The sequence below is a fragment of the Peromyscus maniculatus genome, chromosome 1, assembly GCF_049852395.1.
Source record: "Peromyscus maniculatus bairdii isolate BWxNUB_F1_BW_parent chromosome 1, HU_Pman_BW_mat_3.1, whole genome shotgun sequence".
NCBI classification, from domain to species: Eukaryota; Metazoa; Chordata; class Mammalia; order Rodentia; family Cricetidae; genus Peromyscus; species Peromyscus maniculatus.
In genome coordinates, this window is record NC_134852.1 from 162,890,589 (window position 1) to 162,907,100 (window position 16,512).

At 50.0% G+C, this 16,512-nt stretch overlaps 1 protein-coding gene across 6 annotated transcripts in view; it reads left to right on the forward strand.

Annotated features, from left to right (window-relative positions):
• Vps37c (VPS37C subunit of ESCRT-I) overlaps nucleotides 1–16,512 on the forward strand; it is a 31,373-nt gene that overhangs the window by 1,681 nt on the left and 13,180 nt on the right. The window contains exons 1-2 of one of the 6 annotated variants that reach the window (XM_076559862.1): nucleotides 1,272–1,406; nucleotides 6,869–6,966. The exons of 2 other annotated variants lie outside the window; for them this stretch is intronic. The gene's annotated coding sequence lies outside the window, so the exon portion shown is untranslated. Of the gene's footprint in view, nucleotides 1–1,271; nucleotides 1,407–6,868; nucleotides 6,967–9,981; nucleotides 10,101–16,512 lie in introns of those variants that run through there. 3 more of the 6 variants (XM_006993840.4, XM_076559878.1, XM_006993841.4) reach the window with 3 other exon arrangements.

The window sequence follows — 16,512 nt, forward strand, 5'->3', positions numbered from 1 at the left end:
AAAAAGGCTACAACTGTGTTTATAATTGATGAGTGATTAGAACTTCTTGATTATGGAGAGTTGAAATGTTACAGGTACAGGGTCAACTTGTCTCAGAATTATCTTTAGTCTTCTTGATAACCATTGTTCACTCTGTGCCTGACCTCACATCCTTGTGATTATCAGGTAAAAAAACCTTTGCAATTCATTAACTCAGCAGATCCCCAGCTCCACCAACTGGAAAGCTAAAATGTGTTAAATAGCGTCTCAGACCCAAGCAGAGGTTTCTCCTAATTTGCTGTAACCCACTGATGTGATGTTCCCAGGACTATATTTGGAAAATGCCTTGATGTATGCCTTACTTTTGCTGCTACTTACAAGCGTCACGAAAGCACTTCTACTTTGGAACATGTTATTTAAGGCAGCCCGACTCTGTGTCCCAAGCCAGGGTCACTCTTACTTGGCTCAGAACAAAACGTCTTTCATCCCCTTTGAGATGAGAGCTGTTGTGTGTGGACAGAACTAAGATTCAAGTGAAGGAGCAAAAGGCTTTGGATGACACTGACCTTGTTGTCACTGGGGCCTCTGGACTTTTCCCCTCTCTATGATCTAACAATTCCCATTTTGCAGAAGCCGGTTTGTGCTGGTCTCTGCCACTAGCAACAAAAGTCTACCTATAACAAGGCGTGGCATCCAGGTGGCATGGTTTTCTCAGGCTGGAAGCTTCTCTCCCAAGGTCCTCATAACCACGACTGCTGAGAGGGCATTGGGGAATGGTGTTCACGTTTCAGGGCTGGTTTGTTCTCAGGCCTTCCTGGGGCTTACCACTCTGGGCGAGCGAGGATGAATCAGGTCCCGTGCTGATACAGAGCTACCCATCTACAGAGGACTTAACGTGCAATCTAGGATCCTGACAAAGGATGACTTTTTAGGAAAAGGATTCAGAGCTGTTTGCAGAGCCTGAAGGGGACTCTCTCGGGACCGCAGCTATTCTAGTCCTGGGGCCAAACTATGAAAATGAGTGTGTAGGGCAGGGCAGGGGGGGCCGCAGTCCAACTATCCCAGCTGGGCCTCCCTTTGGAGATTCCAAGACTCAGCTCTCAGGACCTTCAGGGCTTATCCAAGACACGCCTGCAAGTCTGCGCAGGCGCACTCTCCATGGGCGGAGTCCGATCGCGGGGCGGGGCCTTCCCGCGCGGGCGGGGCCGCTCCGCGGGTGTGGTTCCCGGCTGTCGCCCGCGTATGAGCGCCGGTATCTTGACCGCCCCGCGGCCCACGAGGCGGGAGGCCCCAGGCACGGCGGAGGGGCAGCGCGGCCCGCTCCCGGCGCGGACTCGGGAGGGAGTCACATCCGGCGGAGGCGGGGCTCGCGGATCCCGGAAGTGCGGGCGGCGGCTGATTGCCCGCGGTGGCGGCGGCCCCGGCAGGTGAGCGCCGCTGGGGAGGGTCCCGGGCGGCGGCGGGCAGCGGCGGACGGTGCTGGAGGCGTTGCCGGCGAGCTCAGAGGCCCCTCCGCCTGCCGCTCTGCCTGGCCGGGGCCCGCGATTGGGCGCAGTGGGCGCGTGACTCCCCGTGGGCCTGCGCCCCTGCAGCGTGGTGGGAGGGTTGGAGGGTGGGAGGCTGTCCTCGCCGGTCGCCTCAGCTCCGCCCCCTCCCACCTATCCGCTAACGCCACGCAGCCCTTTACCCTCTGTAATAACAACTTGTGGTCAGTGTGTCATTGAAGGCCTCTTGGCTCTTTGTACAGATGGAGAAACTGAGGCCAGTGTTGTGTCTGAATTGCCCCAGCGGCGTGGTGGGGTTGGAGGGACTCTGGCCTTTGACTTGCTGGCCTGTGCCTTTCCCCAGAGTAGCAAGAGGGTGGGGTTCTGTTCTTCCCATATCTTCTGAACCCCGACTTGGACTGTCCAACATGGTCGAGCCGTCCTGGTTCCTGGGCCTTTCAGGTGCAAAGGACAGCGGTGTATGGTCCCTGGCTCCATGTGCCTGGTTCTCCTTTGTTCCCCCCTCACAGCCGGTTAGGGGTGTTCTTCCACTTCTTGGGTGTGGGAAGGCATTCCCCGAGGATGTGTTTGAGTTACTGGTAGAGTTGACTACATCAGGGTCACAGCTCTTGAGTCCAGCCTATATACCTTGTCACTATCCTGGGGTTGCCCACCTTGAACCCCGCAGCCTCACAGAGCCCCAGGTCTCCTTCCTTGCTCCCTGCCTCTTATCCAGGAGTCCACTCAAAATGTGCCACTCCACATTTGACTGTCAGCCCTGCAGCTGGAGATGGGGGTGACATAGGGACTTAGGAAGGAAAGATTCTTATTTGGTTGGGGCCCAGGGAGGGACCTGATCTGGGCTGCTGGGTGAAATACTGGACTCTGAAATGAGTCTTTGTTCTTGGCCGTCACAGTGCCCAGAAAAGCCTTTTTCCTAAGATTATCTTGGAAGGCTGGCCTTGTGCCTGTGTAATTTCCATTAAGTAGAAAACATGATGGATTGCTTGTTTGGGGCAGATTTTTGTTGCTCTTTTGCCAAGCAGTGGTTCGGATTGCTTGTGTGGCTGTCCTTTGCTCGGTACTGCCCTTGGGGTGTTTTGAACATACTGGACAACAGAGAACACCTCTGAGTGACTGGTGATCCCAGTTGACGGAGTTGTTGAGATGTTAGGTCACTTGGCTAGTGTCAGCAACCAGTGGGTGGCTGGCTGAGTTAGGATTTTTAACCCTCTTGTCTCTTTTCAAAGCAAATGTACCTTTAGCTCCTAACACTGCCTTCCAGTTGCTCTAATGTATTGGAGCTTAAGAATTATCTATGGGGGCTGGAGAGATGGCTCAGAGGTTAAGAGCACTGACTGCTCTTCCAGAGGTCCTGAGTTCAATTCCCAGAAACCACATGGTGGCTCACAGCCATCTGTAATGAGATCTGGTGCCCTCTTCTGTATACATAATAAATAAATAAATCTTAAAAAAAAAAAAAAAAAAAAGAATTATCTATGATGTTGAAAATGTAGAGTCCCATTTCTGGAGAGTCTTGTGATGTTATCTGAAGGGGACCCCAGGAGTCTGTTTTTAACACACTGGGTGATTCTGATCTTAATGCAAATTTGTAGATTTTCTGGGCCACTGGAGCTTGGAAGTGAGATGATACTCGATTCTTGGTGCCTTTTGCTTATTTCTTTGGTATATGCTAATGTGCCATTAAAAGGGCTTTGAAATAAATAGACACATGAATCATTCCTGGACACTGTTGGCCAGTAGTAGTGGGGTTTTTCCAGACTGACCAATGAGGTCACTGAGGACCTGTTAGTGCAGTTATATTGCTATTGGGGGGAATTGTGTTAGAAGTTTCCTCTTGGGATCTGGAGTTTCCAGAAGGTTCTTAACCTGTCCATGCCCAGCTTGCCCTGTGACACAGATTTCGGTGATGGCCACTGTCTTTAGGTTGAGCAGCCTTTGGAGGCATGGTCCACAGATCTCTCCCTCCATTCTCTCCTGTCTGCTTTCCCTAGCTGTCTGGAAGACAGGGACTATCAAACAGGTTTGCCTTGATTGAGCTGGGGCTGACAAGTGAGGCCCTGGGGCTTAGGATGGGCTGGGGAAGGGCGAGTCTCCACCACGAACTTCAAGACAGGTAACTTCAGCGGGGTAGGCCTGCGCAGTGAAACCCTGTGAATGCTTTAACTCCCACAAGCGAGGTGTCTCAGCAGGTTCCACAGCAGCAGAAGGAGCTGGCAAGGATTGTGCTGCTGCTTCATTCTCCTGCCCATCGCTAGCAGCTTCTCATTGGATATCTGATATCTCTGTGAACGGAGACTTCCTGTGGCTGCGTGCTTTTCTTGTTTTCTGTGATAAAATACCTGGACACAGGCAATTGAAAGGAGAAGGGTCCCGTCCCCCGTCCCCTGTGCCCCGTCCCCCGTTCCCTGTCCCCCGTGCCCCCTCCCTTCAGAGTTCAGGGCGCACACCATTCTTGTAGGGATGTGTTGGTGGCAGGAGCTTGAGGTGGCTTATGGTACCGCATTGTTATCAGGAATCAGAGAGTGATGGATGCTGGTGCTCAGCTCATTTTTTCCTTTGTATTCAGTCCGGGACCTCAGCTTAAGATGCTGCTCACAGGAAGACCTACCTCAGTTAAGGGAATCTAGGTAATCCCTCACAATCCCTCACAGGCGTGCTCAGGGGCCTGTCTCCTTGGTGATCAGAGTGCCTGTCTAGCTGACAGACCATCATGACTACTTCTCATTTTGTTGTTTTTAGACTGGGTCTCATGCAGCTCAGAGTGGCTTTGACTTGCTGTGTAGCGGAGAGACCTTGAACTTCTCACCTTCCTGCTTCCACTTCCCCAGTGCTGAGATTACAGGCGTGTCCCACCACACCGGATTTATGTAATGCTTCGTGAATGCTGAATAGGCACTCTACCAACTGAGCCAGGCCTTAATTTGAATTGTTTTAAATTGGCTGTGACCCCTGCTGTGTCCCAGCATTGCTGTGGTGTAGCTTGATAAATGTTCTAGGGAGACTTGGAAAAAAAGTTGGTTCTGCGGTTGTGTGGAGCATTCGGTGGTGAAGTCCAGCCCGTTGGGAGTGCTGGCTGCTTGTCTTCTGGGCCCTACTGACTTTCTCTTGTTGTCACCGAGGGGGTGTCTGTCACCAGTCTATGGGGTTGAGGGTTCTTCTGCCCTGATCTAATGGAAATGGAGAGTGGACCAAGCGTAGCTTGGGGTGCCTAGCACCCTTCATTCTGAGTATTGTAGCTTTAGGTAAGCGGCCTAGCACCCAGTATATTGTGCTACAGCTCTTAGCCGAGGGTGCAGGGCCCCTCAGCTCTCATTGTTACTGTTCTGGGCTTCTTCTCAGCAGCAGGAACTAACTAGTAGCTCTTCCTTAAACTCTGCCAGCAGTGGAGGCTCACAGATCTCCCGCAGTCCCAGCTCTGTTTCTCTTGCCTTTTGTAGTTTTTCTATTCTTACTTTCCACGGCTCTTCACCTGCGATTTGCTCCCCACTGCCTGCCACCTTCCCAGCACTTCCCCAGTCCTTCATCTTTGTCTCAGTCTCTGTTCCTAGCCGAAGACTCTTCTGCCACCTGCTAGCTGCTGCTGGGTGTGGGAGCTGGCAACCCCGGGAGTCGCCTGTTCTTCATGCAGTCTGCTCAGCTCACTCTACTTTTGGGCGATAAGACTCCCGCAAGGAAGATCCTTGGGGCCTATGCTGCAATGGCATTCAGGGACAGCACAGGGGATCCAGGTTTCCCAGACAGCTGCTAGAGAGAGAGAGAGAGAGAGAGAGGACAGGTTTCCTTAGCTGGCCAGTCGGTCCCACATGCTCACTAGCTGTCCTGGGTTGGGGCAGAGCTCCTCTCTGACTGGGTTGAGGATTTGCTGCTATGAGGTCCCTTGTGATGAGGTCAGAGTAGTAGCCGTGGACCCGGTTATCTGGAGGGCAGCCTCTGACAGACACTGCCGTGGCCTCAAGAAGCCAAGCCTCCCTAAGTAAAGCCTTTGATGAGGCAGCGTCTTTGACAGTCACTGTGGAGTGACTGGGTCTGGCTTGGGTCTCCTGCAGGAGCTGGTGGCTGGATTGGAGTCTTGGCAGCCATAGGGGGTTAAAGCACTTTGATTGGCAGCTTACAGAATTGCGGAAGTGACTACTTGATGGGCAGCTTGTGTACTTTTCATGAAAATGGGTGTTGCTAAAGTCCACTGTCCCCGGTGAGACTTCTGGAGTGGAGGAGGCCATGGTGTTCCTTCCTGACAACCCTTATCTCAAGCTGGGAGCCAGGAAAGATTGACAGTAGCAGTTCCCATTCTCCTCTGTCCTGCCCAGCCTAGGGCACTTGTCCAAGCACCACTCTGGATAATTGCATCTGTGGACTGCTGGGAAAAAGGGTCTGATGGCTATCAATCAAATCTTGACAGCTTCCATAATTTAAAAGGAAAAAAAATTTAAAGGAAGATCTCTTCTGAAAATAACATTAACATTTTTTTTTAAAAGACAAGATCTCTCTATATAGCCCTAGCTGTCCTGGAATTCACTATGTAGACTGGCCTTGAACTCCCAGAAATCCATCTTTTCCTCTTAAAGGCTGGGATTAAAGGAGTGCCTCACCACACCTGAAGTCTTGTGTTTCAAAGTTAGGGTTAGTGTAGTTGACCAAACTGCAGAGGAACCCTGCAACTCAGTAACAAAAGCAGACAATTAGAAAGTGGACGAAGTACTTGAGCAGTATTTCTCCAAAATATATGACTGACCAGAAGTCCCTAAAATGATATGCTTGTATCAGAGAAAGTGCAAATTAAAATCCCAGCACAACACTAGTCTACTTGCTGGATGAGCATTGAAAATAGGAAATAGCCTGGGTGGTGGTGGCTCAGTCTGTAAAGTGCCTCCCATTGCAAGCGTGAGGACCAGATCCCCAGAACCCATGTAAAAGCTGGGTGTCGAGGTGGAGACAGGAGACTCGGAAGCTCATTGGTCAGCCAACCTAGCCAAATCAGTTGGCTTCAAGTTCACTGAGAGATCCTCTCAAAAAATAAAGCCCGAGGGCCACGGAAGAAAGATGCGCAGATCAACCTCTGGCCTGCACGCAAACACGCGCGCGCGCGCGCGCGCACACACACACACACACACACACACACACACACACACACGAATATACATCAGACTCACCACACACATGCACATGCATGCACACACTAAGTAAGAATAGGAAGTAAGTGTTGGTGAGGATGTGGAGACTTGAAGGCGTGCATGCGTGCGTGCGTGCGTGCGTGCGTGCGTGCGTGCGTGTGTTTTGGTGGGAATGTGAAGTGGCCCAGCCACTGTGGGAAGCTGTACAGTGATCCCTCAACAAATGAGTTAGCAGTCTGACACAGCGGTTCTGTTTCTGCATCTACACAGAAGAAATGAAAGCAGGAACTCCAGCAGCCATTTGTGCATAAACATAGCAGTGTTGTTTGTGAGTCAAAGACGGCCACGCCCACAGAGTCCATGCACAGGTGAGTGAATGCAGAAATGCAGCACATACACCGGGCGACCAGAGTCCAAGGGTGCTACATGGAGGAAGCTCAGAGACAGCATGCTGTGTGAGATGTGATGCCCAGAGAAGGACAAAATTCTGTTTTGTTTTGTTGATACAGGGTTACTCTGTGTAGCCCTGGCTGTCCTTTAACTCTGTAGACCAGGCTGACTTCGAACTCACCTGCCTCTGCCTCAACATGTGCTACCACTGCCTGGCTTTTTTTCTTTTCTTTTCTCTTCTTTCTATTTTTTTTCTTTTTCTTTCTTTCTTTTTTAGACAAAAGTCTCACTGTGTAGCCCACTCTGGCCTGGAATTCTCTGTAATCCTTCTGCCTCAGCTTCCTAGAGTACTGGGATTCCAGGCATGAGTCATCACATGTGACTGTATGGTTTTTTGTTTTGTTTTTCCTAGATTAGTTGGATTCATTGATGGTGGTTGCCAGAGTGGGGACAGGGAGAATAAGGTGTCAGCATTTAATGAGTACAGGTGTGGGGTCCTGAAAAGTTCTGGAGATACAACAAAGTAATTGTATCTAAATGTCAAAAAATGTATACTTTACCAGGTGGTAGTGGCCTTTAATCCCAGCACTAGGGAGTAGGGGTGGGGTTAGAGGCAGGCAGATCTCTGAGTTCAAGGCCAGCCTGGTTTACATAGTGAGTTCTAGGACAGCCAAGGCTACACAGAGAAACCCTGTCTTAAAAAACAAAACAATAAACAAAAACCCTGTGCACTTCAAAATGACTAAAACGGGACCAGTGAGACGGCCTAGTGGTAAAGGTGCCTGCCTCACAGCCTGATGACCTGAGTTTAACTCCCAGGAGCTGCTTGGTGGAAGGGGAGAACCAACTCCTGCAAGCTGTGCTCCGACCTCCACACATGTGCTGAGGCACACATGCAGTCATATATGTACACATATACACATTATAAATAAATGTAATACAAGCTTTAAAATGACTAAAATGGTAGGCTCTATGAGTGTTATAATAGAGACTAAAACCTTTAAAACAGCTTTCAAGTCTTACAAGCTTTTTTTTTAATTGAAAATTGATTTCTTATAGGCAGCATACAAAAGGGTGTTGCTTTAAAAAAATCCGTCTTAGCATCATTGCCTTTAAATTGTATTTCATTTTATGTGTGTAGGTATTTTGCCTGCATGTGTGTCTGTGTGCCGCTTGTATGCCTGGTGCTCATGGTGGTCAGAAGAGGGCATCCGATCCACTGGAACTGGAGTTACAGATGGCTGTGAGCTGCCATGTGGATGCTGGGAACCAAACCTGGGTCCTCTGGAAGAGCAGTCAGTGCTTTTAACCACGGGCCTTCCCTCCAGCCCAACTGTTGCCTTTTAATTGGGGGTTCAGTCCACGTTTCTGTGATGGAATCTTGTTCTTTTCCATCTGCCCCACATTTTTTGTTCTTTTCTCCCATTTTTGTGATTTCTTAGATACTGAGTTGTTTTTGTGGCCTTTCTTTTGCTTCCTGTGTTGGTTTATAACAGGAACATTTCTTCTTAGCAGTTACTTTACGTGTATGCAGTGTGCATTTTTCATTTGTCACAGCCTGTTTCAAGGGGCCTGTGCATCTTCACCTTCAAGGTTGAACCTTGCATATCCCCTCACCCCACCCCACCTTCAAGCTACAAATCCCACAGCGCTTTTTACACGGTTGTGAGGAGATTTAAAAGGAAGAGATGAGTCTCCTTGTTTGTTGGTTTTGGGGGTGGGGTGGGGGTGTTCTTTGTTCCTCTGCACTGATCTGGGTCTCCGTCTCCTTGCATGTTCCTTCTGTCTTGTAGATTTCCTTGAACATGGTCTGTAGTCTGTTCTGTCTGCTGAGGAATTCTTTCAGCCTTTGGATGGCTAAGGAAGTCTTTGTTTTTGGAAGATGGCTTCCCCAGGCTGCAAGTTCTAAGCTGGCCTCTTTTAGTTCTTTATAGTCTGTCTGCTCCAGTGTCCGCTGTCTGCATTGTTTCCGTAGGCGCTGTCTGCCATCAGTCTGTCTTCTGGTCTTTGTGATGTTTCTTTCCCCACCTCTAGCTGATTTCTTGTCCCTAGGCTTTAAAGAGTTTATTTTTCATGTATTATATAGATGTTCTGAGGTACCAGGCATTGAATCTTGGGCTTCACACACTCTAGGCAAGCACTCTACCCCTGAGCTACATCCCCATCCAGCAATTTAATTGTATTGTGTTCAGTGTATTTTTCTTCGTGTTTCTCATTTTGGGATTCATTGAATTTTTTTGGATCTATGGGTTATAGCTTTCATTTTCAACCATTAATTGTTCAAACCATCATCCTATCCTCCTCCCTTTCTCTTCTTTGAGGACTTCTGTTGTATGCACAGGAGTGCTTATAGTTGTTGGGAATCTCCACTCCAGCCCCACTCCCCCATTCCAGACCCTACCCCTGAGAAAGCCCGCCAAGGGTCAGCTCCTACCCGGAGATGCTCAAGACTACGCCTCCAGGGTATTTAAGACTCAGCCCCTAGACCTGTCACGTGATTTTTGTCCTGCTTTCTTCCCCTGAGAATCATGGGGGGGGGGGGTTGCTCATTAAACCTAGACTTTTAATTTGGCTTGATCTGATTTATTGCATCAGCAGAGAAACCCAATATCGGGGTATGGAGACCTTTCAGTAGTCATCCCCCAACTTTCCTATTCTTTTTCTCCCATCATTTCTTTTTCATGGTTCATTTCAAATAGTTTCTGTTTGGATAATTTTTTCCTCCCTGCAGAATCTAATCTGTTGGTTGTCTAGTCCAGTATACAGTTAATCTCATACAGTGTTGTTTATCCCTGTAGAAGTTTGGCTCTTTACAAAACCACTGTCTGAGTCTGTATTTCCTGTGCTCAACCTTTTAGAACCTGTGCTTCTTGAACATACCAAATATAAATTTGATTATATTACATACATACACACATATACACATGAAATATGGTTGCTATGTTAATGTCCTTGCTTGCTGATTCTGTCACCTGTATATAAAGGTCTATTTTTATTGATTGCTACAGGTCCTGTTTTGGTCTTTCTCTGGTAAGTTCTGACTGGAGGTAGATGCCAGTTTTACCTTGTTGGACATCATATCTGTTGTCACACATCTCTGGATTGTTTGCAGGTATGTTGTTACTTGAAACAGAATCTTGAAGGCAGGCTTCTAAGCTTTATTGGCTGTGATCAGGTAGCTCTTAGAGCAGAGCGAGGCTCCCCTACTACTGAGGTAATGTCTTCTGTGGTGCTCTAACAGCGGCTGTAAACACAAGGCCTTCCCACTTACATTGGCCATGCTAGTACTAGTTATCTTGAGCAGGGCTGGCTGGGACCTAGGGGGATCCTCTGCACATTTCTGGGGTGTTCTTTCTATGTAACTCCTGTTCCCTGGTTCTCTGCCCTGTGAATGCTGGCAACATTGGCTTTCCTGGACTCCGAAATCCTTCTTCCCAACTCTATGTCATCTTGGAGATTGTAGGAGTAAGCTGGGGCAACTCTAGAACTCACTTTGTCTTGTTTCCCTGAGCATCATTCTTCCAGGCTGCCTAATATCCAATATTGAAAAGCTGTTCTGCCTTTGTTTTGTCTAGCTTTTTAGTTCTTTGACGTTGTGTGTGTGCGAGTGCGTGCGTGCGTGCGTGTGTTATGATCTAGTTCATGCTCCTAAAGTGGAAATCCCTTAAGCACTCATTGAGTGCCTGGTGTGTGTTCAGCAGTGACCTGCATTTTGGGATGCAGATGTGAGTGATGCACAAAGAACTTAGATTCTTGCTGGACAAGCATGCTGTTTCCTAACAATAAATGCTGCATGATATTTATAAGGGATAAACAGGAAAAAAGGCAAGGCCTCATGTGTTTACAGTACCTTGAGGGCTGGATCTGGGTCTTACTGTCATTATTTATTGTGTGACTAGAAGTGTGTTCTGTGCTGGGAGAAGGTTAGGCAGGGGAGTTGGGGTGAGCAGATTAGCTCATGGATCATGGAGGGCTCAGAACTATCTAGAAAGGGAAGTTGAGGGTCAACAGATCGTCATCTACCAAGCCAAGGAGCACAGATTTGAAACACCAAGACACTAGGGAGCCATGGAAAGTTTGGTAGCAGGGCCATGAGAACTCTGAGTATTCTCTTGAGGTTTCTGTGCATGTGGAAGAGAGCCGAGTCCTTTGGAACCCAGGAAGTTGCCTCTGGAGAGGCTGGTTTGTGGTAACAGCCACCTTTCAGCTTTGGTAATGGCCTTCGTCAGTCCTTCCAGAGTCAGAGGTGGGTATGAAGAAGCTCTCACTCAGTTTCTTGTTTTCTTTGCCTCTCTCATTACCCTCATTGTCCCATCTGCCTGCTTATGACTCTGCTCATCCCAAAAGTTCATGTGGCTGGACTTGGCACTGGCCGGAGTAGGCTCTGCAGCCACCCCATACCCTGTCAGCCTGGGATAGCTACTGACCAGCCATAGAAGTAGTCCCATTGATGTGAACTTTGAGCAGAGGCACCTTATGACCCAGGCCTGACCTCCATCTTGATCTTTCTGTGTGGCCTAGAGGTGTGGAGTGGGATATTGGACAGCTGTGTCCATGGCCTTCAGAGACAGTGGTCAGGACACAGCAGAAAGGACTGGAAGCCTGTGTGTGGTCATTGAGAATGATTTTCTTTCAACTCTGAGCCACAAATTAAGGAAGGAAGAGAAGGAAGAGGCCCTGCCAAGGGGCTGAGTGTCTGTCAGGAAGTTTGAAGGACTGGCTGCCTATTTAGACACCTGTTTCTTGATGGTTCTATTGACTGACGATGAATGCTATTGATCTGGTCAGATCCAGTCATCCACTTCCATCACTCTGTTGGCAGAGGAATCCAAGTTCCTGTTTTTAGAGTCCACATGGGAAGTGCTGAGGGTAGAGGTATGACTGTATAACTGGGCACTGCGCCAGCGTAGCCATGGTGAGCCCTGTCCAGGAGCAGGGTGGTAGACCTTTCAGGCACTAACTTATTTCATTCTTGCTGAAGCCCCCTTTAAGGGAAGAAACTAAGGCATGGGGAGATTGTATTGCCTGTCCAGGCTCCCCAGCCAATGAAGGCTGCTAGCCTTCCAGATGCTAGGTCTACCCCACGGAGCTGAGATATGGGAGAGGAACAGCTCTGAGTGGCACCATGTCTCTGGCCACTGTGGCCCTGGCTGAGGAATTTGGACATTAGCCTGAGTGCTGGTTAAGGCCCCACACTGTGTTCATTGAGGATTGTGTTATGTTGGGTTCTGAACATAATCTAACAGGCCATGCTCCTCAGAGGATGGCTGAAATCTGTCTATAGTAACCATCCTTTATTGCGTTTGTCCCCACACACTGGTTTACAGTCATGGTGAGGTGCGTTGAATATGTGAAGAGCGTGGGCAGCTGCCTGGCTGCCATACTGAGCCATAGTTCCTCCTTGTGAGGCTGGGGGAGGACACAGTCTATTGTAGTCCTTTTCTCCTCCACAGAAAGAGGAAGGGCCAAGGCCACTCCGTGGTTTGTGCTTTATTTATGGACTCAGATTGCCTTGGATGGTGCTCTGTACCCAGTGAGCACTTACTGAGAGCCGTGGAGATGGGCATCAGCCTATTTTGCTGCTGAACTCATCTTGCAGTCGTAGAGAGGAACCAAGACAGGTGGTTAGCCCGGTGTGGTCCCCTCTTTGTTCTACTGGTAAGATATCACAGCCAAAAGGGGGCAGGAGAGTGGACTTAGGGTGGCGAGGGTCAGTGTCCGCAGGGGGGCAAGTTTAGGACAGTGGTCTCCAGGCTTCTTCCTGCTTCTGACAAGAGAATGGGAAGGGACAGCTGGCCCCAGGGAGGCCAGAGGGACCCAGTAGACTTGGGGAAAGACCAACCCAGAGGGGCTGAGTGATGATAGAAAGGGAGAGGCTTTGGAGGTGGGAAATCATCCTCCTGTGGCAGGCAGCGGTGGCAGGACGGTGCTCTTCAGAGACTGAGCAACACCGGCTAAGGGAAGCTCCATGGTTGGCTGTTGAAGGCCAGTGCCATCTCTGGCCTGAAGCGGCCCACTGAGGCATTGGGGCGACATTGAAAAGCTGATGTAAATAAACGGTGGCTGGAGGAAGAGAGAAGCTGGAGTCGGACGTCTCAGGAGTCCGGGTAGGATCCAGCAGGTTTGGGAGGAGTGAGTCCCTAGCGCATGGGCTGAGTTATGGAAGGAAAGAAAGGAGTTGGCCAGAGACCCTGCAGGTTGCCTTTGTGTGTGGGGGCGGTGCCCAGCCAGCTGGTGGGCAAGCCTGCTTGGTATCAGAAGTCATCTGCCATTCCTAAGGGTGAACTGCTCATCCCTCCAGTAATGCCTTTCATGGGGACTCTGCCTTAGGCAAAGTAGGGGTTTTCAGTGGGCCTAAGAACAGTGGGCCATTGTGTAAACATTTACATAGAGGAGGCAGTTTCTTTCACAAAGCCTTGTCCTGAGGGATGGCATTCCCTCACTTGCTGTGTCTACAAGCTTCTATTAGCAGACTTGTATTTGTGGACTTCAGCTCACGTTGATGTGGGGCCTGTTTGAGAAAGCCGCACCTGGTTGCTCTGCGGATGTGCCAGCTGGAGGCCTGGCAGGGTTGACAGGCAGTGTTTGGTAACCGTAGGTGTGGGGGTGTTGTGTGTTGGAGTCTCATGACCCAGTGTCTGCCTAGCAGCTTTCCAAGTTGTTTCCTTCTCAGGAAGTCCGTCCAGCCCCTTGACGATGGCGGCTTCAGATGGGAAGCTGGATGAGAAAAGCCGAGTAAGTCCCCAGAAAAGGTGCAGCTGATTCAAGTCTAGATATGCTTTGCTAAAAAGTTCTGGTCTCTCCTCGGCACTGGAGAATGGGGAGAAACCTCCTACCCCCAATCTCAGCATTGCTTTGGAAAGAGTGAAAATCTGGGCAGGCAAGACAGTCCAACAGGTCAAAAATGTTTGCTGCACAAGCCTGGTGACCTAGGTTTGATCCCTGGAACACACACCAAGTTAAAGGAGAGAAAGAACCGACTCATGAAGTTGGCCTCTGACCCCTCCCCCACTCTCACACCAATAATAAACAAGGAATGAAGGGTGGCGGGGGGTGTGTGCAGCTCAGTGGTAAAGCTCCTTCCCCACTGATGGTTCATTTTGATTTTTGTCCTGATGGGATTTAGACTCGCCACAGAAACACATTTCTGGGCTCACCTGTGAGGGAACTAGGTTAATTGAGCTGGGAAGACACACCCTAAATATGGGTGGTACCATCTCTGTGTCCTTAGCGTGGATGCCTCCAGCTCTTGCCACCATACTGTCCCACCCACAAGGAACCATATGCCCCGGAATGTGAGCCAGCAGTCTGTAGCACGAATCCTAATTGGTCTTATAATAAAAACCTGGAGCCAGATATTGGGCTTTATGCTGAAAGGTCAGAGAGACAAAGGAACAAGCCACTAGAGAAACTTCTCACCACTATCGAATCCTCAGGCCAAATGGAAGGCGAGATCCTGTCTCCACGAATCCTCTGACTGAATGCCTCTGAGTCCTCAGCCAAAAGGCTCTGAACTCCTGTCTCCTCCCGCCTTACATTCCTTTCTCTGCCCAGCTATCACTTCCTGTCTCGACCTTCCTAAATCTGGGATTAAAGGTGTGTGCCACCACTGCCTGGCTCTGTTTCTCTTTTAGACTGGATCAATCTCATGTAGTCCAGGGTGGCTTTGAACTCACAGAGATCCAGATGGATCTCTGCCTCCTAAGTGCTAGAATTAAAGGTGTGTGCCACCACTGCCTGACCTCTGTGTTTAACCTAGTGGCGGCCCTGTCCTCTGATCCTCAGACAGAGTTTGTTAGAGTGCAAACACAGCATCGCCCCAGCAACCCTTCCTCCCTCCAGCCCCTCTTGTCGGGTACTTATCTCGGCAGTGAGTGACACAGCTAACACACCTGGTTGTCGGGAGGCCTTGGGTCCCATCCCCAGGGGGGTGGAAATGGCGGTGGTAACCTCGGCCCCACAGGGTTTCCCTTCTGGGGCTTATATTCCAGCTTTTCAAATCACAGGCAAGATCAGTTCCACTTTGCTGTGGGTTAGGGAGATGCTTTTGTGTCTCCCCTGGGAGGCTGGGACTCCCGTACTTGGGTCCAGGGCCGGAGTCATCCTAGGAAACAAGAAGTAGAGCATTTAACTAATGTTTCTGCATTAGACTGCAGGATTAGGAAGGTTTCCAAGGCAGCAGAAGGTGTCTTTGCCATTAGGGGTAGGACAGGTCCAGTTCCCTATAACATGCACTCTGTAGGTTGCTATGGTAGCAACTTCCTTGCTTTTGATGGTGGGGGGATTTATGAGAAACTGAGGGGCGTCAGCTCTCCCTGCAGTGTGATACCAGGCTGGCAAGTAATGTTGGCTGGCTTCGATGAGGGGAGGGGTGGAAGCTGAGCCCACAGCACCTCATCACAGAGATGGCTTAGGACTCAGTGATGGCAATTGCTTGCCTCTCTTGCATCCCAGGCCTTCAGGAGCTGCCCCTTACCATTACAGTACCTTCAAGAGGCGGAGTGAGTGAGCTCAAGGGGTTAATATGTCTCTGCCCAATTTCCCAGCTGGGGAACCTGAGGTTCAGGGGCTTAATGGAGCTCACATAGTAAAGACTGGTGGAATCGGAGCAGGAGCCCAGGTTAGCTGTCCCCAGTTCTGCTTTTCTCTGAGTCCTGTGGAGGGCAGGGCAGATTGGCATGAACCAGTTAGAGCTGGGGGTGCAGATGTGCACATCAGCCCTGCTGCATGGTCTGGAAAGAGCTACGTGGTCTGCATGGTGCATTTTGGTTTCCGTCCTTCAGTGTGTTCGGGAAAGGACCTCAGATTGCTTGCAACTTTGTTTTGGTGCTGAGCAGTCAGAACAGAGCTCCTGGAGTGAGGATCACAAGAGTCATTGTGTATTGTTGCTGTTGGGAACCAGTCTATTGAGCCCACCCTGCACCCCTGTGCCTTCTCTGAGCAGTTCGTTGGCTGCCTCTGCCAGGGTGTGGCCACAAATAACACCCCAGTTGGCCTAAATCCACTGGTTCTAATCTGGCTTATGACCTTACTATCTGGGTCACATTGTTTTGCCATTGTTCAAAGCATGTGGAATGGTTTTGTGAAGATAGGAAGTCATGAGAAGAAGGCGAAACCAGCAGCAGGGCATGAAAAGAAGGCGAAACCAGCAGCAGGGTTGATGGCCAACAGTAGACTACGAGGCCAAGGCCACCAGGAATGCATCCTCCTGGGTCTTGAGTGTGTGTTCCCATCCCATCTCCACTGGGGACGTCGGAACGTGATATGGCGTGGGTCTCCCTCCTTTCATCCCTCTGCTTCCCCACCCTTCCACTTTCCTGTGGTCTGTCATCCCCGTGTGCGTGGACACCAGAGGGCGTAGTGTAATTTTAGGTACAGCCCCTGGGTTTTGTGACCCGCCCCATCTAGACTGGGCCTTGTAGCTTTCCTGGGGAGCTGGCAGGCCTGGCACAGCCATCACCCTCTCCTGCAGGAGGGGCTGGTGTGGGGTCAGATTCGATGGCTTTACTGGGGTTCAATGTCCT